Here is a 27,763-nt window from a genome sequence, read left to right as displayed (position 1 = left end):
CAAAAGAAAAAGCTTAATTAGACTGCAAGTAGCAGCAGCACGTATTCCACAGTGCTCCACAGCAGGTCACACAATGTCTCAAACAGCTCTGAGGCTCTGGGTGAAAATTAGTGAAGATTTGAGCTCACGCTGTCTTTTATTATGATGATAAGCACGTAGCAACTACACACCCTATAGCCAAGTTTACCATGTTCTCTCTTACCAGGACTTTCAGTAACGATATCCAAGAATTGGACTAGGTTGGATGCTCTTAACTCAGGTAGTCCTGGGGAAAGCTTCAGCTCACTGAAATGCAGAGTAAAGTGCTGTAGGACAGACAACATGGCTAAATGGAGCTAGATTCAGGGATGCACTGTGAGCCAGTAACCCCTGGAGTCTGTACCTGGGGCGATTAAAGCTTTGATTAGCATGATAAAACAAGATAATAGGATTGCCAGAGGATATTATTAATTAATCCAAAAATACTCCTTGCAGGTGGTATGAAATCAAGTCTTTAAAAATATTTGATTAGTGGGTTGACTTAGAGTGATGAGGGTAAATACCCTTTACACAGAGAGAAAGCTAGGATGGGAAAGGCAAGTGTGATTTGGAGTTGGATAGTAGAGGCCCGAAGTCATGTCACTGCTAACATGGCCTTGAACTTTAATCTCTCCTTATCTCCCGGCCTTTAATCATCTCTATCATAAAAATGCCGAAACATTATACCACTGAAGTCTACACTGGTTCTAAACATGGGAATAGTGCTACTTGTAAGTAATAATCGTTTTGGTTATTACAGAATAATACTGAACACCTGTCAAAATGCATAGACACATAAATATGGTGTGCGGATGCATGTATGATACGGTTACTAATCAGGTTTAGTTGTTCAAGTTTGTGGTTTTAGAATGTTCTTAATGTTGCTTCTCATTCTTTAGAATTCTGCAACAATTTGTTGGAAAATTATCTACATCTTTGGCTAGTTTAATGAACATAGCACATATGGAGAATCTAATATGCTGCGCTTTCATGCAGGAAAAGAAAGCCAGCAGTAAAACCCAATACCATGGCAACTTTCTAGCAACAGAATATCAGCGAGTGTTTTCCAGGATTTTTCTAGAGCACTGAAATGGTTAGTTAAGGAAAAATCTCCTCAGGACAGTGAGAATTTTTCTGCTTATTTCCTGCAGATATAATTTCTTATGAAAATATTGGTCTTGTCTGAGAGGATATTTATTATTTTTTTCAAAACATGCCTATGAGAAATTGATAGTCTGCCCATTCTTACTAAAACAATGTCATGGAATGCTGGATTTGTTTTAGTGTCCAAACTTAAATCAGATGAGGTTAATCTGTGGAATTTTAGTGACAATATTTTAGACATCTTTCTTTTTACTATTACATTCCAGAGGAAACATTGTAGTGTCAACTTTATTGAGGGCTTTGGCGTCTTCAAGAAAATTTATTGTAGAAATACAAGTAAGGAAGACTTAGGCATAGGAAGTTGTTTTATAAAAGATGGTATGTTAATGTACTGAAGGTACTCTGTAACTCAGAAGATTATGATGACTCTGTTAGTTTAGAAATGAAAAAGTTTCCTATTTTTTGAGTTGATCAAATTGCTACCATGAGGTTTTTAGCGGGTTTTTTTGTTTGTTTGTTTGTTGGGTTTTTTTTATTTTATTTCTTTTGGGTTTGTAATGAAGTGCAAGATTAATTTTGCAGTAATTGCTTTATAGTAGTAACAAGTGCTGATATTGGTTTGCCATAGATGAAGAGAGATGATGTGTGTTGCCAGAATTGGAAACCCTAAAATGCGAATCTTGGAAGTGCTTGAGAACAAAAATAATCATGTAAAAGTGAAGATATAAAAAAGCAGATATAAAGACATGCATGGGGTAAAAAAATTTTAAAGCTTTCCTCAAGGCAATGTTTTCGTCAGAAGACTTTCTTGCTGTGCCAGGTCATGCTAAACGTAAAGAAGAATTTATGTCAAAACCATGATGGAAAACTACTTTGATTTTAATAATAAAAGAAGCTTTGTCTCGTTCCTTTGCTGAAGTAGGTCTGTAATAACTCGGATAATTTGAGGGGCACATCAGAATCAAGGTTAGTAAAAGGATGAAATATTATCTGAATCACTTCTCATCTCTCAGTCCAAGCTCACAGTTTGTAAGGCTGTTACGTATTTCCCAGATCTGACTCTGGGGCTGTGTAATATTGAAACGTAGGGAACTGATGCCTCTTGGATGAAGGAAAAGGGACTTTACTACATTATACTACTGTTTTATTGGGCTGGCCTATACAGACTGCAAATTAATTAATAAGGGTATAACCAGATTGGCACTGAGTTATGTGTCCTCACAGGAACACAGTCATCTTCCAAACAGATTGTTTCTGCCCCCAGAAGTTATGTTTCCAGGTACAGCACAGAAATCAGCATATTTGCTTAGGAAATTAATTTTTTTTTTGAGTAGTAATCACATTAGGCTTGCTAAAAAATACTGCCGTGAGTTAACATTCTTGGAATTTAGTTTAAGTTGCTGGTCTTGGCAGAAACTGTTGCTATGCAAATAATATCCTCCAGATGTGAAGTGCATTATGGAAATAATAAAGAATGCATCTCTATGAGTGTAGCTAGAACATACAAAATAATCTATGCCATGTCTTTTTATAATAAGAACCATAAAATAGAAATAAAAAGTGTGACAGAAAGTGTACATCATGGAGCTCTCACAAAGCTTTGACCGTGCCCTAATTTTGAACAGGGATGCTTCATGATGCTATTCCTGTAATAAGTTCCCTGTACAACAACATAAATTACTGAGGGATGGATTCCCCTATAGAATTGCATACACTTATACTATGTGGCGTGAGGAGAAGTGAGGAGAGACTCGTGCACTCAAATGCTGTGAATGTCTCAGTGGCTTGGTATTTGCCCACAATGAGTCAGAGAGAGGTGAAAACCCTAAGTCTAGGAAATATGAATGAGATTTTCCCTATTTCAAGATCAATTTTAAGTAATTTGGAAACTGAAAAAATGAAACTCTACTTGTTTACTGAAAGAGCAATACATTCTTCAGTGACAGATTTTGCCTTGAAATAAAGAGAAGCAAGGACCCTGAAAATATCTACGGAATAGCAAGCGACTTTGAAATCTTCAGACCTCCTATTGCAACATCTGAAAAATTTGATCTCTTTTTGCAGCAATTACTATAGTTTAGGAAAGGAAACAAAAGCCTTATTCTGTAACGGGGCTGGAGCCCTGTTCATGGTTCAGGAACTTGTGGCGCTATGCACCCTGTACTGTGCAAAGAAGCCTCATGTCAAGTCAGGCTGCAGTTGTTAGGCAACAGGGATAAACGCGGTAGAGGCTGGCAGGATACAGCAGAAGAGAAATGAAGAGAGTTCCGTGAAAAACACGCAGTCATAGCTCACAACTTGCTTAAATACCAGCCACGTCGCAATGCCAGCAGCTCACAGGACTGACCCAGCAAAGAATGAGGATCCTTACCCCCTTGCAGCCCCAGGTTTGTAGGTGATAACTGAGAAATCTTTTTAAGAAGGCTGATTAGATGAAGGTGTCAAAAAAATCCACCCCCAAAACTGCTCAGCAGCATTATTTAGTTATTTTAGAAAGTTTTGCGAAGTCCTTCAATGGATCTTTAAATTTGACTTGCGATTAAACGTAACAGCTCATGATGAATTTTATACAAAATGCTGGATCCTGACCAAAGATGCTCAGAAGCCATGACCTGGAACATACTCTTGTCTTCTACCTTAATAAGAGGGTTTTGTTCCTTTTCACATCATAATTGTAAACTTTTCCATTTGTTTCAGCCTGCTTTTTTCTTTTTTCTTTTCTTTTTTATTCAGAGCAAAATGGAAAGTTCAGTAGTTGTAACTCAGTAAACACATTTTTTGTGCAAGGCTTTTATATCTACCCTAGAAAGCCCTCATTTGTTTCTTTCTTCTGTAGGCATGAAGGATTGTTTATTAAATATAATAATAATAATAAAGTAGAGATAAGCTTTCTTAGCTGGCATTACTTCAGATTCCGACGTGTTTTTCCCCAGCCTCACTTCATTATAGCTCTATTTGGTAGTGCATAACCAGCATGTGTCACACTGAATGAAGGCTGGCTTCAGAATAACATGTCAGTAAGATGATTGCTCTTGGAACACACAGTGCCCTTACTCTATAATTAAATGCAAAACCTGTGTGGAAAAAAAATGGTGTTAAAAGTCTTAGCTTATGCTCACCAGAGACTAGTAGTGCAGAGACAAATGCCGTCGTACTAACCTTAATTGCTTCCTCAGTGTCTAGTTGCGGGGGTTTTGGCACCGCGATATTCCTGCTGGGGATTATTAAGCCATGGGCTGAAGTGGGGGTGAAATGGTGCAGCCAGGTCTCAGCCTGCCGGGGAAGCGGTGCTGGCAGCAGCCCTGGCTCTTCGGAGGACAGGGGCGAGGAGGAAGGGACAACTGCGCCTCTTGTGGAGGGGCAAATCTGACTCCTGAGGCTCTCTATTGCTCCCCCTTCATCTCCCTGGCTCGCTCTCTGCTCTGCCTTCCCCGAGCGGGAGTGCTTGGCCTCCATTCAGCCTTCTCTCCTCGCAGCAGCCACGCTCACTTCTGCCTGCCCAGCTGAGGGACGGGGAGCCGCCCCAACGTACACATGGGCACGGCACCCAGCCAGGCTGTGCCAAGAGGTTTGGGTGCTTTGAAGGGCATCGAAATTTAGTCTGACCTGTTTGTTTTCATCCAACTTTTCGGGCTGGTCAAAATTTCAAAATTCAAAAATGAGAAAAAGGTAGTAAAACCCTCATCCTCCATTTTCTGTTTGTCAGTAATGAAACACCTTCCTGTTCAACTGAATTTTTAACTGAAAAAGCTTTAAGGGACAAAACACTAATAATTTCATTATCTTTAAAGATACCGAAGCCTCAGATTCTTAGAACAGCGTTTTCAGGTGAACGTGCTGGGAGAATGTTGTTCTGAGGTAGGAAGGAAAAAGGTGGGGGCCGTGCCGGGATTGTTGGTTGTCAGTGCTGTCCGTTTTGTACGTTTTTTATAATTCATTTCAAGTATGACAAAAGATACCCTAATGGAATCAGGCCAGTTTCAAGCTGAATGCAGAGGATGTTGTAATATTCTCCAGAAGTAAATGTGTTTTTTGAAAGCTTAGAGTTTTCTGAGTTTCTTTAGCTTTACTTGAAGAAATCTGAAAAGAGGTAAATAATTTTAAATAGTGGTTTGTAATCCAAGTTTTCCAATCAGTACATCAGGAACATTTAGATAAGTCAATTGGCTTTCTACAAGGGGGAACAGAATGAAATTATTTTTAAAAAATTAAAAATGTATCATGTTTTTATCTTTTCAAGTTTTGTTTGGCTGTCCCCTAACCTTCTTAATAGAAGTGAACAAATTTTGTGTTCTTCCAGGACAGCCTGTAGACTTTTAGACCAGAAGTTTCTATCTCTCCCTGTGATGATCCATTTTTCTCTTTTAAAGTTACCTTCATCCCTATCAGTCCTTCCATTTACTCAGTTCTCATAAGTCATAGCCACATCATACTTCGAATCAGTCCAGCATTTCAAGACAGTAAGGTGCAAGCTCCTTAGACAGCCGACAGTGTCTGTTTGTCTGATATACTGTGTCCTCTCTTGAACTGGCTCCACAATTTCCAGAGCCGTGTTTTTTTCTGTCTCCTGAGACAAGACATTCACTTTTGATCTTGTCCCCGTCTTCTTCACGCACAACTTTTGGTTTTCAGAAAGCCCATCTCAGTCATCTGTCGTTTGGAGGACACCACTTGATTTCCTTCTTGACTTAGCGTTACAGTTACACAGTAATAAATCAAACAGCAAAAATAGTCACCTCAGGCACCACCTCAGTCAAGACCAAAGCCCTCTGAGATGTTCAGTGAGAGTTTTTTTCTCACGCTGCCTTTAAAATCTTTAATTTCTGCTGTTTGACTATTTTAAGCTGAGGAAGTCTAGTTTTGTACCAGGTTCACCTCATACAAGAATGATGTTCGCTGCTGAAGCATGCAGTCAGTAGGAAATGAGTGCTTTCATCAACTGATTTTTTTGGCTGATGAAAATAACAATGAAAAAAGAAGTGTGAATTTTGGCTGCGCTTCACTGCTATCAGTGTTCATTTTGGTTTTGACATTAAAATACTCTAAAAGCCCCAGAAAATGTTCTGGCAGACACCAAGCAAATGTTCTGAAAATTTCTGTGACATTGACAGCTCCTTTTACTCCATTCCCTCACATCTCTGCAGAAATCTGAAGTAATGTTGTGTGAATGGGTGAGCCCTGGCAGTCTTCTGGGTAAGGCTTCTTAGGTAAGCCTTAAGGGTCAGATTTTGGCTGGTCCTGAAACTGTTTTTCACTAGCAAGAAAAATGCAATTGGTGGTCTTTTAAAACTCTAGCAAAGATATTTTTTTTTGTTACTGCCACTCCAGGCTATGAGTAAAGGGTCTTCATTGTCCTCCCAATGGGAGGTTAGCTGCATAGAGGAGGTCACCATGATGTACGGTAACTGCCCGGGTTATATGTTGTTATTCTACCTTGCTCTGTAATGGTTTTATCCCATTTCCATTGAGTCCTGAGATACTGCAAAGCCCAACTGGTGTATACCCCATATTCTAGAAGTTTTTCAACTCAGTTTATCAGCAAGAGCTCTTAAAAGCTCTTATGGAAAAAAAGATGCCATATAATAAAAGGGAGGGTACTTTATGGATTAAAAAAATGTCTAAGAGCTGGGGAAAAAAGTGTATGAGTAAATGGTTGGTGAAGGGAGTCTCATGGTCATGCGGGGAGTCTCGGAGATGTGTGCTGGCATCTGTACTGCTCAAGACACTTATAAATGATCTATAAAAGCAGCGACTTGTAAAATGGTAAAAAGTGCTGATTCTGGTAAGTTGCAGAGGGTGAAAAGATGCGGCCTGGCTGTGAAGAACTGCATGAGGCCCTTACAGGAGTGGTTATTAAATTAGCAAGTAAAATTCAGCGTAAATAATTGTGAAGTGATGCATCGGGGGGAAAAAAACAGTCTTATCTTTGCATATAAAATAAGGTCTGAGCTGACCACTATTGCTTGGGAACAGGACCTTGGACTAATAGTAGTTCTATGAAAAAGTCAATTCAATGCTCCATAGCAGTCAAAAAAAAAAAAAAACCCAAAAAAAAAAGGAAGGGGGGAGGTTGGGAATTATAAGGATTCAATGAGGAAGCAAAGTAAAGAACATCATTATGCCCCTGAATACTACTTAGGTAAGTTTGTATCTTGAATGTCTGCATGTATGCAGTTCTGGTCTGTGTTTCAAAAAGGATAGTGTGGAAGTGGAAAAAATACAAATTTTTTCCATACAATTTTCCTATGTCTATTAGACTGTGAGGAAGGTTATTCACATTAGTTAACTATTGTTCACACTGAGAGCCATCTTTAACTATTCTCCATGCCCCAGAATACGATTTTTTTTTTTTTTCCCCTCCCTTTTATAGTCAGAAACAGGTTTGTGAGCTTCTAGGCCTCTCTGTGGGCAATCACTGTTGCCAGGCTTCATCTGGATCTTTGAGACGCACATTGCTATTCATTTAGCGTTTTGGCTCAGAGGGCAGAATGCAGTTGGAGTTGTGGAAGAAAAAGAGGGCAAGTACTTGTGTTTTACCCCTCGCACCTTTCATCACCTGCGCATCTCTAAAAAGTTTGTGTGAAAGCTACACACATACATCAGAGGGGCAAGTCCTTCATTGATTTCCAGCAGCATAATATTTAGGTAACTCCGAGGTTAAGAAATCACTAGGAAACTCTATGGGGACTGGAGAAAACTTACAGACAGCAATATTTAACGGAGTTGGGATCTATACCACCTTTCTCTTTCCTTCATAGGTTTTTTCCACTCAGTAATAATTTTTGGAATGTGAAAATAGTGATGCCAAAGGCTTTAGATGGCAGACGTAGCTCTCAGATAAATTATACGTTTGTACCTGGGGAGCAGAGATTAGAACTGAACTGTATTTATTACAGAATTGCAAACCTTTTCCATGTGGGTGAAAAGAGGTTTCCTTTCACTAATATCAATAATACAGTTCATTTCTATTTCACAGTGAGTATTATCCTTACTGCTGTAATGTCATACCATCTCCTGTTAGATTGCCGGCTATTGGAAGGATTTGCAAAGACTGCATCACCTAAATTTTTCACCCCTGATCTCTATTTAGTCTTTGTAATAAAGGAGATGGATGTTCAGCAGCTCTCTTGAAAGTCAGCTGGATGCTGCTGGGTGATCAGTCCTCTTAGGAGTTGCTTTGTCAACTTACAGATAAATTCAGGATTTGATCACATGAAGGCTTCTTTGGTTAAACTTTGCCTCTTCCTATCAGTCAGCAGCCAGTAGAGAGCAATATTGTACACACATGAGAAATTAGCTCACTACACTGTATTATTCTAAGGGGAATTAGCCACTGTAATTATTGCTTTCCTTCTCCAGTACTGCTGTAATAACTAAGCTATACATTAAGGAGTTTAGGCTTTGCTAATTTTTTCCTTCTTCTCAATACTTACTTTTTATCTTGTGTATAGTCAATGGCTTGTCAAACCTGAAGCTAATTTATTTGGTATTATATATTTAAAATGTTTTATTCTTTAAGAACCCACTAATGGGATGTAATACATGAAAATTAGATTAAAGAGCTACGGAAAAAAATAATCTTTTAATCAGCTAGTTGAATAAAGCTTTCTGCTTTTACAGTGAGTTTATGTAGGCTCCCTATTTTATATAAGCTAATATTATTTTCAGAATTCAATTTGGACTAGCTTACCGCACTGGGGTCACAAAGTGGAAACATGAGTGCATACGTGTATTAGCACTTCATGATCTCCTTCAGATAGTTTTTTGCCATCTCCTTCTTCAAATTTAGTCCAAATTTTTCCTCACACAATATTTATGCGATGTATAAAAATGTACAAGATGACTCCATTTCTGAAGTAAAATAGCTTATTACCTTAATACCTGTCCATAATCACATCTAGAGTCTTGCAAGTAAAGAATGGGTGATCAAACTTTAATAATTTATCCAATATGTCCAGAAGTAAGTGAACGTGGTGATAGGAAAGAACACTAGATACACACTAAATATATATAGTTTTTATAATAAACCCTCTGTTTGAGCAACCCTCAGTAACTGTTGCCCCGTCTTACACCACACAGCAGCTTAAATAATTTCCTACCAAATTTTAGGTTCACGAAGGCAGAGGAAAGTCCTGTGTTTGTCCTCCAGGGCAAGGCAAGGCAGCAAGGAAAGGTGCTTCAAGCACAGAGCAAGACCTTTGTACTCCACTGGAAGAATAAATAAAACCTCAGTCCCGCACTGAGTCCTGGAGACAGGGTCCCTCTGTGTGCTGTGTACGGGATCTACAGTTAGAAAATGACAGAACTGTATCTCTGCCAGGGTCTCGGGGTCCCATTGGGCAAGGTCTGAAATGGGCCTTCAGGCAGGGGGGAGCTGCAGTCTCTTCCTGAGCTAACGGCCCTCATCCCGTGAGCGCCTCATCTTTGTGCCTCGAGGCGCAGTGCAGGCTTTGCTGTGAGAGAGAGAAAACATGTCTTTAAAAATAATTAGTAAAGCTGCTTCTCTTGTCCATCATTTCATCGTGAACCTTTGATTCAAGTTCCCAGTGGCTTTTAGAGGTTTTTAGTAAATTTGGAAGACAGAATTAAGGAAAGTGTTGGAGGGAGGAGGACTTGCAGAGTTTACCAGCCTCCTTAGTGCGTGAGTTGGAAAGAAAGTCACATGGCCTATTCAGTGTTGGGATACACTCACTGGATAATGTGCAATAACCTTTTCTGCATGCACTGGGGGTGAAAATTGCATTCCTAATACTAACACACAATGGAAACAGGGGGACCTTTTGGAACAAAGTTCTTTGCTCCTCTGGATGAAAAGGTGATCCTCTTCATTCCGATGCATTTTTTCTTATAAACTCTTACAGACTTCCTCTATCCGTGTGTGAGTGAGAGAATCTAGGTGCTCAGTAATATGATGGAGTTCTATGCCTACAGACAAGCTCTGAGAAACCTTAGTTCATTAGTTTAAGAAATAATACTTCTCGTTTCATCATTTTCCTAGATATTTTACAGCACTGTCAGCAGAAAGGAGTACATGCTTCTGCCTCAGTGTCGTGTCTGTCATTTTAGTGTAAACTCACTTTTCTCTGCAGTGATTTAACTTCCCTCTTCGATATATTGTGGGATGAGCCTGCTGCTGGCAGATGCACACAGAAAGGCTTGTCCCGGGTGCCTTTTCTGTGGGCAGCTGAGTGCCAAATTGCTCCTGTAGGTATCGCCTGCTCCTCTCTCCCAGGTGAGCCCTGCTGGCCACCACTCGCCATGAACATGTGTGAACAGAGCGGGAAGAGATGTCAGTCTGTAAAGAATGGAAATGCACAGACCATAAACCAGTACTTGTCTTCTTTCATACATCTATTCCAGAACAGAAATGGTTCTGAACCAAAAATGCCAACATCACTCCTCCTTTGGGTCCAGACTGTGCAAATGGCCTCTGTCTTCATGATGAGTATTTCAGGTCTAGCTTTAGGACATGAGCATCTGCTCCTAGGAGCTGAAAGCCTGTCCCTTGCCTGACAAGAATACACTTAATGAAATTAAAGACCAATAAAATCAGCTACATTACTCAAGATTATTACTTTCTGCCACATTGTGTATTCATACTATAATTTACCACCACAGGAGATCATAGGAACAAACTCTGGGTTTTACAAAGGCCTTTGAGATGTTATGGCTATAATCACAGTCAGCGACACCAACCGCCATTATGAGGGCAATCAAATCCCACAATTCAGCATGCGGCCTGATACCTGCAGAGTGCACACTGAAAGGACTCCCCTGCTTCTCCCAACCCACCCAGTAGACAGCGCACAACTGGTCCTGTGAGTTACATGGATTTAGGATTTCATTAAGGCGTCAAGAGCCAGGTGCACCTGAAGACAAGGGAGAAGATTAATAGGGTAAATGTCCATCAGATACACAGCAAAATTTCCTTTGCGTTGGGAATTCCTGACAAGCTATTGAAGAGCTACTGACTTAGCTGATCGTCTGCCAGAAAGAATGTAGAAGTGGCTTTTGAAGCAGAGAGATATAAAACAAAGGGAAAAAAAGAAAAATGAAGTGAGTATACGTCTGTTAACAGAAACAGAATTTACCATGTTTTTGCTGTTCCCATGGAAATCTTTCACTGACTTCCATGGCACGAAGTTTTTTATCTTCGGATTTCAGGTGACCCCTTCCAGCTTCCATGTGTTGGGACTTAACTTGCAGGAGAGCACTGTCATTGGCGTCTGGATACACAACATAAAGCTCACGTGCCCAAGAACATCTGTCTCGCTGGGAGTGGAGGAAGATGTTTCTTCTTTATAGAAAGAGCCCAGCTCTCCCAAAGATGTACACGGGCCATAGATGTTCATGGCCAGCTGAAAAGAAAAGGGTGTTGCTCTTTGAGTCCTCAGAACTGGCCAACACAGCTGAGCTCTGATGACTTCCCCTGCTGTCCCCGTGCCCGTTTGCCATCCACGCTGGGTAGCACAGCCGATTGCTGGCCTCTGCTCGTTCAGTGTTCTTTGTGGTTGACAACCTGTATCATATCCCTGCATAAAGGCGGCTCAGTCTTTTGCTCTACTTGCTCTATTATTCAGGCTTTTCTTTTTTAGACACTGCTCTCTATTAAATTTTAATCTTCCAAGACGTGATTGATACAATGACTGGAGAAAATAAAAGCAGACTGCAGAGCTTCCTTCTTAGGTCAAAAAGCTGTGACAGGATAACTTGGTAACGGGGAGCAGAGGAGCTAACAAATCTCTCTCTCTCATTTCTCTGTCTCTCTGATGACCTATGAAATCTTTTCAAAAGCTCATTAGCTAAGCCCAGATTCTTACTGTCCTCATCAGCTTACCTAAGCAAAGGCCAGAGATCTGGAAAGCACCCCAGGAGGGCATGTTGGACACCAGAATTTGAGAAACAAGGTCAGCTGGAAAAAGACTCATTACCATCTGTCTAACGTTTGTGATAACAGGCTTTCCCGTGAGGGTGCGGGTGCTGTGAGGTGTCTGTACAGAGGCGAGAAGAAAAGGGAAGCCTGAGGTCGCTGCTGTGTTTTATTCCAAAAGTCCAGACCTTTTTGTAACGAGGGGTCCTGGCTTCTGCCTCTTTCTCAACATTTCCTTCTATCAAAAAGAAAGAAAGATAACAGACAAGTATTTTTAATGTTTAGCAAGAAAAACATGTGAATAGGAAAAGAAAGAAAGGGCCATCTAGCCAAGTCCTTTCGCACTCTCACTGCAGAATTCTGGCTTTTCTCTCCTTTTTAAAACGGCTTCACTACATTGTTGGGGAGAGACGTGATGAACCACTGAAAATAATGTAGGATTACTTTCTAATAGTTCCAATTTATGAATAGACCAAAGAGTAAATTAGGATGAATTTTTCAGGGAAAATGAATCTTGAAAAAAAACTATGAGAAAAATGTATCTTTCAAAACTTTTTGAGAATTTCTTCCAATGACATACCTTTTGTTTGTCCTAGTTTCCATCCAGACCATTATGCAATTATGATAACCTTAAATGTTTGGTGTTCAGCCGCGTCCCTAAGTCATTTGAAAATAAGCCTCTTAAAGAAGTCCTATAGTCAGCCCTGATTTGAGATACATATGGAGACACCTTTATGTGAGGAAAGGTCAGGTCCTGTGTGGTTTGAATATTCCTAATTCATGTTTCTTTCAGAGGGAGCAAAGGGTTCTCAGAACTAAACAAAAGCCAACAGCACTCTCGGAACCTTTTGTCCATTTAAAATTATCACTTGACATTAGCACTGCCTCAGTTTGCAACCTTGAGACTATACTTATAACTCCAAGGTTTTCAAATGTGCCTGTTTTTAAATAGGAGTTTGCATTCGGTCTGAATTTATTGTGGGTTCCACGTAAAGATACCCTTGGGGCTGAGAGTTTGATGCTCACAATGAATTCATTGAAAAGGAGATGAATGTTCACATCACAGTATAGTCATTAGCAGTGTTTTTCTGACCTGCTTGGGATGCCTCCTGTGCGGTGGATGTCTCCCCAGCAAGCCTTCCCACCCCCTCTGTGCTGCTCCAGCAGATTGCCATAGCTGTGTGCATTCATAAATGCACAGAATTGGCTCACTATGCCCAATTTAAAATAAATCGCTGTGCAAAAAGCAAGTCAGGCTCTGACCAGAATTCAGGACCTACTTTCATGAGATTGCAAAGCAAGCAGCAGAAAAACACTGTTGTTTCCTTTGTGGTTTTGACTTCTTTTTGCCTTGTATGTTTTTTGAATTGTGTTTAACAGTAGAACCACTTCATGCTACAGCTTCTCCTTGCCTCTGAGGAAAGCTCCAGGGGCTTCATCTAGACAAAAGCAAAAGATTTGTACTGTAAAGGTCTAGGGAGAGATTTAGAGGACTGAAGCTGTCACCAAGCACCTGCAGAGGTGAGAGAAGCAAAGCTTGAGAGGCAGAGAACATCCCCAGCATAAAAAGAGTGAGAAAAAAAGAGAGATACTGTCCCCAGCAGGGATGAGATAGGGATACGCTGGGGCAGGAAGGGAGGCAATCCTGAACAAATTTCTCTGTTTAGCTCCTGGTATCATAAATGGTCGTTTTGAATTCTTATTTCAGATTTCAAGTAGTTAAACTAATCAAATGTGACCAATTGGTTGAATAAATAGAACCACGCTGCTGTCATCTACTGAAATAAAAACACGTTACCAATTTATTCTGATGATCACCTGCGTATCGGTGTGAATCATAGTCGCTCCCAATTAAAATCATAAGCCCGGTACTTAATCTACATTAACTGCCATTTATTTTTCTCACTCCCCTTAGGCTTGCCGGTCCTCTGAGATGAATCTTTTGTGCTTCTGTGACTGTCTCATACAGCAAACAGAGTGACAGGGTTCTGCTGATGGCACAGCGCAGCTCCGTCCCTACGCCCTCACTTGTTCTCAGCATGGGGCAGTGGTTTCCCTGCCTTGTGCATCATTATTCCCAGGTTGCCGCAGTGATCCACAACATCAGCTCGGAGCCTTAATACAGAGAGAAAAGAAAGAAAAATAGACATTGCTGTTGTTTGAAAGTTCAGTACACCCACACTGTTTTAACTTATTAGCGCTACGATGTCAGAAGCCACTTTGACTGCAGAAAAATCTATGGGCTCGTATGCATTTCTGACGTACTTCATGTACGGCCTGTATGTGTAATATAGGTGCATTATAAAATGTTAAAGTAGTTCAACACCGTGAATAACCAAACTTCACATAAAATTAGTATTTAAAAAACCCAGGGTATTAAGAAGCATGGAAATGATCAGCTATGCAATTTTGCATTGATTCAATTCCATTTACAGCTCATAAATTCACTTAACATTTCCGCACACTTTTGACTTTGCGCATTCCCACAGCACTTACATTCTGATTCAGAGACACTCACAGACTCTTACCACAGCCTGTATTTATGACAACAGTGATGTGAATATGTAAACGTTGCCGCCTTCTTTTTAAGCCTGCGTGGTCACCAGGGTACAGAGCTCTGCGGCTGCTGTGCGATAGCTCCGACAGAGAGCGTCCCGGGGAGCAGAATCAAGAGATCAGGGAGGACAGTATCGTCATCCTTGTGTAAATGTTACTGAGGGTAGCTAGCTGCAGCCGATCTGCTCTTTTCCCAGGAACGTGCAGTAGCTCCTGCTGAAATTTGCATCCACCATATGGCGGAGTGCAGGGTGGCCATCCAAGGCAGAGCTCCTCACCTTAAAACCAATACGTCTGCCCTTGGATTGGTTCCCGGGTTGTATTTCTGACATCCTGCACTGCTGGTGCCTCTGTTTACACTGTACGAGCCCATCTCTTTTTTTTTTTTTCTGGGGAATGCCATTATCGCTGTTAATACTCTCGAAACACGTAAGCTGCATGCATAGGATCAACACAAAGCCGAATAAAAGAAAGGGTAACTGGGTAAAACAGGTAGCTGCTTGTGGTCATTGTGGGAGGCAGGAAGGTGAGTTTTCAGCGTGCGTATGTGCGTGCTCTCTTTAGCAGATGCAAAGTCAGGTCCTACCACTTCAGACTAATAGCTCACCTTGGTTCTTGTAGGAAGTCATAACCTTGTCTTCCATTTAACAGTGGGGTCCACAATGGAAATTGCTACAGTGATAGGAAAAATACAACGATTTTGATGTTTTCTTTAGGAGGGAAGTATAATTGTGTGAATGCGCTCATTTATACAGAATTCTGTGTTTAAGGAAAGTAACAAAAACAAGATACATTTTCCTAAGACTCTGGGGAGCAACATATTACAAATTTAATACCCACAGAATAATCCATAGAATAATTTCTGAAAAATCTTTGCGCTTATTTCAAGTATATTTTACTGTTATCATAAAATCAAAATACATTGTATCCGACAACGTGAGTATTATGTCCTAATATATTTATAATTAGTTAGAAAGGTTTACTTTAGGAAAAAATAGTCTTGGTAAAATAAAATAAAAATATGGGATGATTTTACATTGCAAATATATTTTCCTATTTTATTTTGCCTCTAAATGCATCTCAGCAGCAGCTAAAGCAAGCAACAGAGAAAAGTTACATATTTATAGTTGCCAGAGAGATTAGTTAGGAATAAGGAAGTTTTAAGCTCCTTATGTACATTTAGTGAAGGCCATGACATTTCAAGGTAATTTTGAGGGCAAGCTCTTTTATAAAGATTTTTAAATGCATTGATAGCCTTATCCATCTCAGGGGTGGACTAGTTGTTGCACCTCAAAAACAATCCCTTTCCTTGGAGTCATCTTCCTCCCACAGTTAGCATCCTTCCTGCGCCTTCTTGTTAGTTGACTTTTACAAGGAACAGATGTGGAGATAAAACTAATCTTTCACCTTCAGAGCCGTTTCTTGCAGGTCAAACCTAAAGGATTTTAATGAAATACTATAATGAAAAACATATCACTAGCTATGTAAATTCTTAGGTGTGGATAAACAGAGGTTATCACTTGCTACTGCTGTGAATCTGTCATCTTTTGAAAGTGTAATTCTCTTTTAAAAGAAAAAGCAAGAATTACAGTTAATTCTGTCCTGTACATCGCACCGTGTGTGATATATGAGTCTTATTAGTACAAAGAGATTTATGAGAGATCACACAGACCTTGAGAAGAAAAATCTCTTAAATTGTCACATTTTACCTCTCTAACCTTTGTTCTTATGCAAGGTCAAACCGCGTATTTAAAATGTGTACCTGTCACATACTTTCTTTAAAGATTAAGGCTGCTGAAGGTTGGGCTGTGCTGAATTTGCCCCCCTGAGCACCCTGAACACCGAGAGCAGCATGAGGGTTTTGTCAGGTCACGATTGCCATTTACCTGAGAGACAAGAAATGATTTCTTTTTATGGTACTCAGCTCCCCAGCCCCATTAATGCCAACAGAAATTTTATCCATCAGGTGCTATTTAAAAATAAACAAACCTTTTTTAGCTATTCAGTATTCTTCCCTTGATGAAACCAATTAGCTATGCATAGAAGTAGCAAAGAAATAGCCAAATAATTATGTTACTTGTACTAGTGGAAGAAGAAATTAAACGTGAAGCAGCCATAGAAAAGGAGACAGTGGAGACAAAAGGGAAGTGGAGAAGGCAAGAGGAATGGAAGGGAACTTAGTTTCCTATTTTCCTCTCACAGTAATTTGTGTGTTGTAGTAGCCCATTTCAGTATAAAATTTTGCAGTATATTGAAAGTTATTATCTGTGGGTGCGGGAAGATTCACTAAATCTCATTCCTCCTTGACAGATAGAAGCAGCACTTTCTGAACCAGTAGAAAAGTTGTCAGTGAAGTGTGTCAAAAGGCAGGGTTTGCCTGAAACCTAACCATGAACAAATTTAGACAACTTCAGGCTTGATGAAAGCGATTGCTTTTAAAATTTACCCTTTCATAAATTTTTTCATAAAAAAATGCCCAAACATCCCCTGCCACCCCAGCAGCAAAATGAAGCTTTTCCAGCCTGTCGGAGAAATGCCGGCAGTGCCGCTAGCTCCCAGGGGCTGGTCTCGTGCGGGTCTCGCTCCCAGCAGGGGATGGTTTGGCGAGAAACTATTTCCTAAGCACAGGGGAACACTAAGGTTTAGTAAAGATGACTCCGTGGTAATTTCTGGGAAATGGTAACTCATTTAAAAGAGGATTATGGTAGAGTCTAGTACAAATGAAGGAACTTACTTCTTATAAGTCCGTCACTGCTTCTCGTTAATGATCTGGATTTCAGATATCAATTCATAATAAGGTTAGAATGAGATTGAAGCAAGTTCAAGTCTAATCTCATTTTGACACACTGTAATTAGGCAGTCCCCAAGAAGCAGATGGTTTTGTATTGTAATTATAGTGCCCCCAAATGATCACTAAAACAATATTCACAATTCCTCTGTGACATGTCTTGACAGATTCATAAATTGGAGGAGAGAAAACTTTCTTGTGTCCCTTCCTGCTGCTGTATTCTTATGTTTCATTTGGAAAATGCACTTGTGCGTATACGTTAATGACTTTTCCTGCTTGAATTCAGTTACTGGAAGAGGCCTGAGAGAGTAAAACCTTATATTTTTCTGCTCAGCAGGCACCCGGGACCTGGTTCTGCAAATGTGGTGTGGGTAGGATTTCTACGTGCAGGGCACAGTGCACGGTTTCCAAGGAGACGGGTACATCGCGCTTGGGGTAACAGAGATCTTGGGAGAGTGAGACTGGGTAGAACAGTTCTCCGCTTATCATTTCGCTCACTGATTAGGAATATAAAGTAAGAACTTGTAGCTTTCTAGTGACTTTACAACTAGCAGGCGTTTGCTGGCGGCTGTGGCAGCGACCAATGCACAGCACCGACATCGAGCTGCTTTACTTCCAAATTATTTCCTTGAAAGAGCTAAGTGTGTGGAGCCTCTTTGCACGTTAGAAATTATCATGGTGTTTGTCATCAATATTAGGAAATTCTCGAGATGCACATTCCCCCTCTCTTTGCTGTTCACTCTAACACCAGACGGTAGTGGGACTGCAGTGATTGCATCGCATGGGCACACAGAACTGCTCCTCGCTCCTGTGCCACCAAACCACTTTCTGTCCGGAATAATCTCTTAGCAGTGCCAGCAGCACGCGGCAGGGCTCAGACTAGTGAAGCAACGCTGGTCTCTGTCATTGAGAACCAGAATAAAACCCCAATGTAGGCACAGCCTTTAATGCAGCAGAAGCTTGTGGTGAAAATCCCCTGGGCAAGCACTGGAAGCGGACTCACAAGGATGTCACCAGAAGTTAAATAGAAGTGCTGTCTAGACACCTTGTTCTGAAGTGATCTTTTATTCTGTAAACAGTTTAAATGTATTTTCTAGTCAAATTACATTAAGCCCAAGTTTAATTGTGTGCCTGTGAACGTATATATTAAAAAAGGTAGAGAGCTGGAAAACTCGGTGTTTTGAATTGTATTCAGCAGAGATACAGTGTAAAAACCCAATGTCTCTATGGCTTTCGTGACAACCCGTATTACAGCTAAACGGAAACTTTTTTATTCCTTTTATTCCTTATTTATTTGTATTTTGGTAGGTGCGATTGAAGGGAGCTGACAGGTAATAGGGAGACAGATATGGACTATAAAAGCAATCACATTCCTATTGCAAGGTAGGTTGCAAAATCTGGATTTTTCCTTACACTGTGAATTCAAACAGTAGTACCGTGTTGTGGTTTAACCCCAGCCAGCAACTAGGACCACGCAGCCTATTGCTCACCCCCTGTCCCCCCCCAAGAAGGGTAGGGAGAAGAGGGAGAAAAGGAGGGGAAGGAAAAATAAAACCCTCATGAACTTGAGGTAATGACAGTTTAATAGAACAATAACAGAAAAGGAAAATAACAATAACAATAGTAATTAATAATGGTAAAAGACTATACAAGACATAAGTCTCTCTCACCACCCGGTGAATTGGTTGCCCAGACCAACCAGAGCAGTGATCGCTGATTCCCACCCCCTGGCAAACCCTCATTTCTATGCTGAGCATGACGTCTATGGTATGGAATATTCCATTGGCCATTCCATTGTTCTCTCTATGCTGCTTCTCAGCTTCTATGGGAAGATAAAAAAAATCCTTGAATATTATAAACATCACCTAGCAAGAACTGAAGCAATATGCATTATTGACATTCCTTTCATACCAAATCTGAAAACACAGCAAACACTAGAAAGAAAATTAACTCTGTCCCAGCTGAAACCAGGACACACTGTCTGAAGCACATCAGAAAGTAGTTGTAAGATACACATTCACTACCAGGTGCTGCTTTTAATTCCTTTGATGTATTATGGCTGTCAGCTTATCCATTCTCCATTCTCATTGCCCTCCAGAATCCAGCTGAAGTGTGGATAATGTAGGTAGTCATGGGGTTTTTTTTACCTGTTGATAGATAATAATGTATTTATGAAATGACTTATAAGAAATCAGACCTTTCTAATACACTGGTTTAATATAGAAGGTTAGCATAATAACTCAGCTTCTTATATGTGCCCAGATGACAGTGCTGTGAATTCTCTTCTCTCTCAACTTAATTCAAGAATCGCTTCCAAAATTTGATTTACTCTTGTACCTTCTCCAGATATGTTGATTGAGGTAATAGACAGGCAAAGAAAAACAAATCAATGCTCATATCATAGTACATGCTATATTTTGCTCAGATTAAATTATATGTATTATTGTAAGTACATCTTTCTTGCTTGAAGGAAAATAAATGGAAAAGACAACCCTTTTTGGGTTGAGTAGTTGCCCAGAGCATTTTCTGTAGAAGATTCTGCAGCTTCTCGTAAAATTCTGCAGAAATTGCTGCAAAGTCTACACATAGCACGAAAGAGAGAATGAAAGCCCCTTCCGACACAGAAACTAACTCATCAGTGCTCAGGGTTGAATATGGGTGTGGATACGTTCAGATGGTGCTCAGTGCTAGGTATACAAAGGATAATCTTTCTGTGTTAGGAACAACAGGAGACAGTCATGCTTGCTGCATTGTACATGGATTGTGGGTTGATGTTGCCTGCAAAGAGTGTTCAATCTAATAGTAAACGCATGGAACGTTTCTAAATTAATAAACACCATAGATTGTGTATAGATGTCTTTACAGGGAAGAGAGAGCAAATGTCACGAGGGGAGGAGGGTGAGCAATGTATGGGATGAATGTCTGTGTGTGAATGGGAGGATGGAGAAGAGTAAAGTGAGCTTTCTGAATCGGAGCATGTTAGCAGGAATTTATTTTGCAGTGCTCTTGTTCTTTCTGCAAACATGCTGAGACAGCTAGGCACGTTTGGAAATCCCATTCAGGTTGCTATTACGTCTTTCAAAAACCTGCTGATTTGGAATGCATATGGTCATTTCTAAACCATAGCTTTGGCAGAGCACTGTGATCACAGGAGGATGACCATTACTATATTTACAGTTGTTACCACGCCAATGTGATACTCTACGAGATGGAAGTGCCGAATATAAGTCTTTTATAGTCGTAGTGGAACAGTTAAAGAAAAGGATGCTTTGAACATATTAAGCATTACTGTTCCCAGGTATTTCGATGGAAAGTACCTTTCCAATTACATGAAATATTTCATGGCTGCGGGTTGACTTCCTCAGAATTTCATTGAGGAAAGAGGCAGCATTCCTGAGAGAGCAAACATTACAGTTTAGCATTGCAAAACACAACGCTTCAAGTATCATTTTAAATGGGATAAAAATGAAATATTTATAACAGGGAAAGGAAGAGGCAACATCAGAAGGAAAATGAAAATTGAATGTTTGGATGAGCCACAAACATTCCCCCACCACTGCCCCTGCTCCCTTCTTTGGGAAACACCCTCATATGTGACCTGATTTTAGAAGAGGAAGAGATGTTACATCTGCTACTAGCAAAAAAAAAAACTGAAAAAAGCCCCTGTGTATTTTCAATTACCTTTAACAAGAAGCTGATATTTATTTCAGTGTTTTTGAAAGTGGTGTCGATAGTCTAATCTATGAAGGTAGTTTTAATAGTGGTCTTAAATAGGATTAAGCACTGTGTCTTCTTCCAATCTCAGTCTCCTAGGGTGGTGGTAAGTAATCTACATCAGGTCATATTTGTGTTGCTGCAGCTGGATATTTATCCATTCAAGGTAGCTGTCAATCAAGAGCGGGATTCCTGGACAAGCAGGACTTTACAACAGTACTAGAGAGGTATCTGGCAATGCAGCCTGTGGAAAGGTGTCAGGGTTTCCCTGGTTGCTAGAGCACAAGTCCAAAGTCTCCCCTCCGCGCCTGTGGGAGCTGGAGGCAGTTCCCTGCGGTGAGGCCAGGCTGGGTTAAGTGCTCGGGGGAGAGCAGGGCAGTGGGTAGCCTTCCACCAGATGGTACAAGCGAGCAGTCTCTGCACTAGATGAGTGAATTCTGGAAGAGATCCCCAATGTGCGAAGTTAATCAAGTTGTGGCCTAATTAAGGCACGTTACTGCTGTTTTGTCTTTCTTCCTGTGGTGTCCAAGACAATAAGCTACAATAAAAGAGGCCTGGCGGTGTAGTTTTATGCATCTCTTACCAGGTCAAATAACTTCGGTATATGAGTGTTGATCATATGGAGAGACAAAAGGCTAAGATTTGTTAACTTTATCCCTGCTGCCAAGTTAATTTTAGTACCTTTTTGACAGTGCTAATTAAACCATATTTCATTCTTTTCCATTTTGAAGTAGCTAAATGCTAACAAACACAACTATTGAACAGCTGAAACCTGTTTAAAGTTACTTCTGCTTTGTCATATCCAAACTTTTGTGACGTATTATAGAACATATTAAAGTCAAAGGAAAAGCTTCTGTTTTAAAGAAATGTGAATGTATTTATGCTGCCTATCTCTACAAGATCTCTAATGATCACCTAAACACACTGAACACCACTAGATTATACTTTATTTGTATTTATTCCGGTTTTGTAGAAGAATACTGACAATTCAATGGTGTTCAATGGCTGATGTAAAATATATCAATGAATTTTCCCTTTATTCCTTTCACAGTACTGTAGCAATGACTGTACTACAGTTATTGTTGTAAACAATAACTGTAACAACATAAAAATATTTCAGAAAGTGATGTAATTTTGGACATAGAATAGACAGACAAATCATTAATAAATCATAGTTAAGTCTTAGTTTATTTCTATTGAAATAAAACTCAAAGTTAAGTTTTAGTTTTCTTTATACCACCAGACAATGTAAAAGTGTAATTTTGGCACGTCCTGTAATTTTCTTGTGAGTTTTCCATATGTGGTATTTCTCTTTTAGTCCAGAATTCACTCAGAATCTCGGTTTGGCTTTCTTTTGTTTTCTTTTCAAGCATTTGGCTTGCTACAGGGAAAATCTTCAAAACCAACTAGACCTTCTCAACAGCTAATAGACTAAATGATTAAAAGAACTCAGAATACAATTAGTTTTTAGTATCTCATGCTTTGGAAATAATTTGTTTGTGAATTTTCACTATTTATATTTACCAGCGTAACACAGGCAATGAAAGACTAAAACCATTTTTTTTTCCTTTGGTAAATGGCAGAAGAGTCCTCTGCCTGGAATTCTTGTTTGGTTTAGCACCCAAAAACATGTTGGAAAGAAATAGGAAGTGCCTTAAAATATGGACCAGATTATGGTCTTGTGTTATAGTAAATCAGGTACAATCAGTCTGAAAGCACAAGAATAAAAATTAAATTAACTGTTATGAGAGTATAATGTGATCTTATGTTTTCATTCCATCTGTGGTGAGCAAAGTATGCAATTTCTTATTTCTGTAGTGCATTTCTGTTAGTAACCACTACTACCTCCTAATTAATACATCAAATACCAGAATATCTACATATTAAAATTGCTCTGATTTTTCCCCGTAAGCTGAAGTCTCCCCTCTCCTAGGAGAGCATCACAAAAAAACCCAGAAATTAATGACCTAATATTTTTATCTAAGAGTGATGAGAATTCATACTCGTTCTTCTTAATCACTCAGGAAATAGGGAGCCACTTTCAATTATCTAACTGCTGGAACTATGAAGCAGAATGAACTGCCACTACAGAGCAGCGGGAGATTTCTGGTTACTTCCACTTTCAGCTTCTGACGCTAGGGAATCCTGGGAGTTTTGACTTTCACAGCAGTTGCTCAATATTTTGAGGACCTGAAAACTATCTAAGAAAAATCTGGAAGTGTGATACCTTGAAAAGAATGTACCTTCTGAGAAATTGGAACGCAAAACTGAAGGCCACCTAATTCAGGAGTCACTTTGCAAAAGCTTAGGATCCATACAGCTACTTTAAACATTTTGCCCTGGCAAGTCCATCTTCAATTTGTCCACAAATTTACCATATCTGAAAGATACGCGGTGCATATATGACAATCTCTTGCAGGGTCACCATAACTGAAAACTATGGTTTCACTGCTGAGCTACCAGAGGACCCAGATTGGCTTCCCCTGAGCGGTTTGGGCACCAAGGGACTGTCTAGAACCTCTTTCTAGGTCTTGCAGTATCCCCCTGAATTTGTGCCTCGGAAACACTGCTCTCCTTATCTCTCCATTAGATTGCTCTGGGATCTAGGACCTGAAGCACCCAGAGTACTCAGATGGGGGAGGGAGGATAGGAGATGCGATAGAATTTTGTCAATAATTAGACAAATTCACATCAAAAAACCCATTTTAGGTTTGGTGAAACTTCTTCGAAGGGTAGAGTTTTCTAATGAAATGCTTTTGGTTGATTAAACACAGATTAATCAGAATATTTTTGACCATCTAATTAGCCAGAAGGAGAGGCTATCAAATGTAGAGGAATCAATCCGATAATGAGAAGAGTTTGCATTAAAAGGCTCATCAGTCTCATAGTGGCAGAGAGAACTGTATATGAAAGTCATGACAATTTAGCAAGTTAGCTCTAAGTATTCAAGTAACAGATATAATTTAGAGAGAAATGTTCTTACATCCTTTATTAACTAGTTTTATGGCGATTTACTAAAGAAATCTGCCATCTCTAGTTATGCTAGATGTCTGTTCATCTGTCTGTCAACTCCATCTCTTTGAACCTGATTAGCGTGACAGTAGGACAGATTATCTGTTACTATCAATGTATAAAAAAACACGTGCCCAGATAAATTCATGCCCTTTTAGAGGGAAGGCTGTGATGTCGGCTCAACGCTACTGGGAGACTCAAGAGAAGTAGCCTGTGTAAATGCTGCTAATCGTGCAACTGCCTTTTTCTTTTGCAGTTTATTATCATTAATTAACAGAAATGCGTTAATCTCAAACTTCTAAGTTTTGCTCAGAAGGAAGAAAGGTCACTATGGGAAAAGAAAACCCAGGTCAACTGAGCAAATGCTGCAGGTCCTCTCCGCTATATAGGTTATAATAACAACCCAAGAGCTGGTTTCCAAGGCTTGGCACTTCTGCCATGCCAGCTATAGGCACATTTTGACCAGAGTGGTGGCTTGTCTTGACAAGTCATGGAGATCTTGCAATGGCACAAGGGTCTGTGCCATTTGTTTTCAGATAGTGTTTTCTTTTCTATTTCCTCCCCTCTCCCTGGTCCCTTCCCTTGCTTCCAGGATTTTACAACATCTGAAATGACAGTGTCAGAAATGCCACAAAACTACATCCCGCAGGATGTTACCACTGCAGGAAAAGATGAGTGAGGCAAGCTCAGGCTGTTTGAGCTTCTACAAGAGCACTGTGATGTCTCATCCATTCCCTGATGGTAGCTGCAGGACCAATGACTTTTCCTAGCACTGTGCTTTATTTTTTGAGGGAAGGCTCATTTGCATGATAATACAAGAAAATGAGTTTGAACACGCTGAGCTGAGATGGAACCATTTGGGTTTCTGATTTATTTTCTGTTCAGTAATTCAAGAGATATATGTATTCTGGCTCTGAGCGTTCGTTCTTCTGATGCGGCTCACAGAAGTGTGTATTTAGACTGGATAACCCCCTGTAGCCCTGTATCTCAGCTTCTCCACACCAACGTGCTGGTGCACTGAGACCAGACACAATGAGGTTCCTCTTCTCCCTCTTTTCCTCCACAGAGTCTCTGGTGGGTGGGTCAGAAAGCCAGGAATTGCCTTTGTGACCGTGCAGTCCTACCTTGGGCATCACACAAAGCTATTGCCTTCCTGCAATAACACGTCCTCTCTCTCACATGAGTTGTATTTGTTGCATTGTCGCTTTATTCTGTAAGACATTTTTCTCCCTGTCCTTTATGAGCTGTGGTTGTTGCAGCCTTCCAAGGGCTAAAGGAAAGAGAACACAATGCACACTGAGAGGGATGTCATGGCCTTTCCACACATTCATTCTCAGCAAGCTTTTGTGCAAGAAGTGAGAAAAGGGCCGTGATCTGCCTAGAAAATACATATGGTGGAGGAGTAGCACTGAAGCTACAAGATTCAGTGGTGTTTACTCAGGGAACACTTTTGTATCGAGAGGATCACAATCTGTAAGGATACAGATCTCAAGGGGGAAAGAAAAAGATGCTGCTAAGATTACACTGTTGGTTTTCTTATCAAGAAAAAAGACAGAAGTGTGCAATGTTCAAGGGGACTGAGGAAGTCCAGTAAGTCTGTAATAATAGGTGTCTCAAAGCATTACACAGATCAAGTAAACCAAGTGGACAAGTTTTATAGATGTTATTTCTCATTCCTTGGGTCTACTGCTTCTGAAAATAGTTTTAGTTCTGCAACACACGAGGCAAGAGGCTGCTGTCATCTTAAGTAACCTGAGGAAAAGTGAGAATTACAAAAATAAAAATGAGATTAGAAAAAGAAAGAAGAAAGAAGACATGCTTTCATTCATATTGTGGGCCCTCGCTTCCCTCTCGCTCTGACTGGGAAGATCTCCGGATAAGTCAAAGTGTTGATAAAATTAAAGCAGGAAGGGGAGATTCAGTCATTTCGTTTCATTGCCTAATGAAAAGTGTCCCTCTTTGGAGCTAAAATATGTTAGTGATTAAAGGAATAACAGAAAAACCAACCATGAGTTTATAGAAGAGGGTTGAAAATGACCCCATAACTGTAGGAAGCCTGGACAATGGGCGACAAGGCTAGCAGACCGCCATAGGAGCTGGAACACAGGAACACTCCTCCTGCTCTTCACCGCTTCCAAAGATGTAGTCAGTGCCAGCTTCTGACCCACTTTTTTTTCTGACAGTGCTTCTCTTTCTTCCTCCTTCCACCAAATTTCAGCCAGTTAAGTTTCCGTGTCTTTATTACTGAAAACTTGTTCTGCTATGTGGCTGGAACAAGCCATAAGAAAATGTATTTACAGTGCTGCAGAAGTTTATTTAGTGGGCACTTGTGCAAACAGAAATCCAGAAGCGGGGAAAAAAAATGGTATGACACTTAAACATCCATATAAATGAATTGATAGGAAGGCTTGTGCAAGAAACTTAAAAAAATCATTTCTTAAAAATAAGATATTCTATAATCTAGTGGAATATGATTTGCCATGAGCTCGTACCGGATGCTTTTCTAACCCTTATTTGTCTTCTCCCCTTGCTTCTTGTAGCTAACATGCCGATCAGCTGCTGGGTGAATACTGTGAGACTTCCTGGCTGGTTCCTGACTTTTGCAGGATAAATCTACACTGAGTTGCAACGGTCTTTCCTCCAGAAAGTAAGTAATTGTCTCGATTTGACACAGTTGCTAACTAATGTTTTTAGGGACCGGATATATTTGAAAGTCTTACCTCTGTCAAATTTGAATTTGAAATTCCCCAGATATTGCCAAAAATTGTTAATGAATGGACTGAAACAGACACACGTAGATAGACAATGCAAGTGTTAGTTTTTCTGGAATCCAGAATGAAAATTATGGTAACAAGATGTCATTTTAATGAAGGGCCATCTTACGAAGTGCTGATTCTCTTCTCCCTTGTGTTGTAAGTCAGGGCTTGCTTGTCCAAAAAGAAGAGACAGGTTGTTAAAGAGTTTGCTGTATCTTGCTCATCATGCATATATTTTAGTTAGGGATTAAAATAAAATATTTAAGGCACCAGAAAGACAGGAGGAGTTGCAGTGACTGTTCCCCCGACAGACTTTTTCCAGATTGCTCACATATGTTGGTGAAACAAAGTGGCGCATTTGCTGAAGTAAAAAGATTTGGTGCCAGAGGGCTGTAGGACACATTGCTTCCTCCCATAAGGCTGCAGGTATCCGCTGCAAGACGTGCTCATCACTTCCCAGTCCCTTTCCCTAAATAATAAATGTAATTACCGTTGTTGTGTCATGGCCTACATCGCTAGGACTGCTGGGTTTTCGTCTCAGTTATGGATTTGAGCAGACTGATAGGTTTAGTTCCAATGAGAGCTTGCAGATCACTTGCTGTGCTTATTCATGGGATCAGACACTACCCAAGACCTGGATTTTAAATCAAATCATGGTACACATTTTATCTTGACGGAAAAAATTATTCTTGTCAGGAATCTTTTTTTTGAAACACAGTTTATAATTTGTCTTGGTTTTGCTGCCAGTCATCTATAATAAGTTTTAAATTATCCTCTAATGTAATATAGTTATTCTAACTATCGGTTGAGTAATTTCTATGAATAATTCTTGGTTTAGGGTTTGTTTCATTTGTGATATTCAAATAGGCCAGGTAACTGTTTGTTCTCTGTCCAGCTAAACTCTTCAGAATGATCTTTCTGTAAATCCAGGTAAAAGTTCAATGA

At 40.1% G+C, this 27,763-nt stretch overlaps 1 long non-coding RNA gene across 1 annotated transcript in view; it reads left to right on the top strand.

Annotated features, from left to right (window-relative positions):
* Positions 1 to 27,763, top strand: part of LOC134517413 (uncharacterized) — a 179,344-nt gene that overhangs the window by 9,651 nt on the left and 141,930 nt on the right. The window contains exon 3 of the long non-coding RNA XR_010071623.1: positions 26,603 to 26,709. This is a non-coding gene — a long non-coding RNA (uncharacterized LOC134517413). The remainder of the gene's footprint in view (positions 1 to 26,602; positions 26,710 to 27,763) is intronic.

This window comes from Chroicocephalus ridibundus, chromosome 6 (assembly GCF_963924245.1).
Source record: "Chroicocephalus ridibundus chromosome 6, bChrRid1.1, whole genome shotgun sequence".
Lineage (NCBI taxonomy): Eukaryota > Metazoa > Chordata > Aves > Charadriiformes > Laridae > Chroicocephalus > Chroicocephalus ridibundus.
Note: the sequence above shows the minus strand (reverse complement) of the source record. Positions and strands in the feature narration are given on the sequence as shown.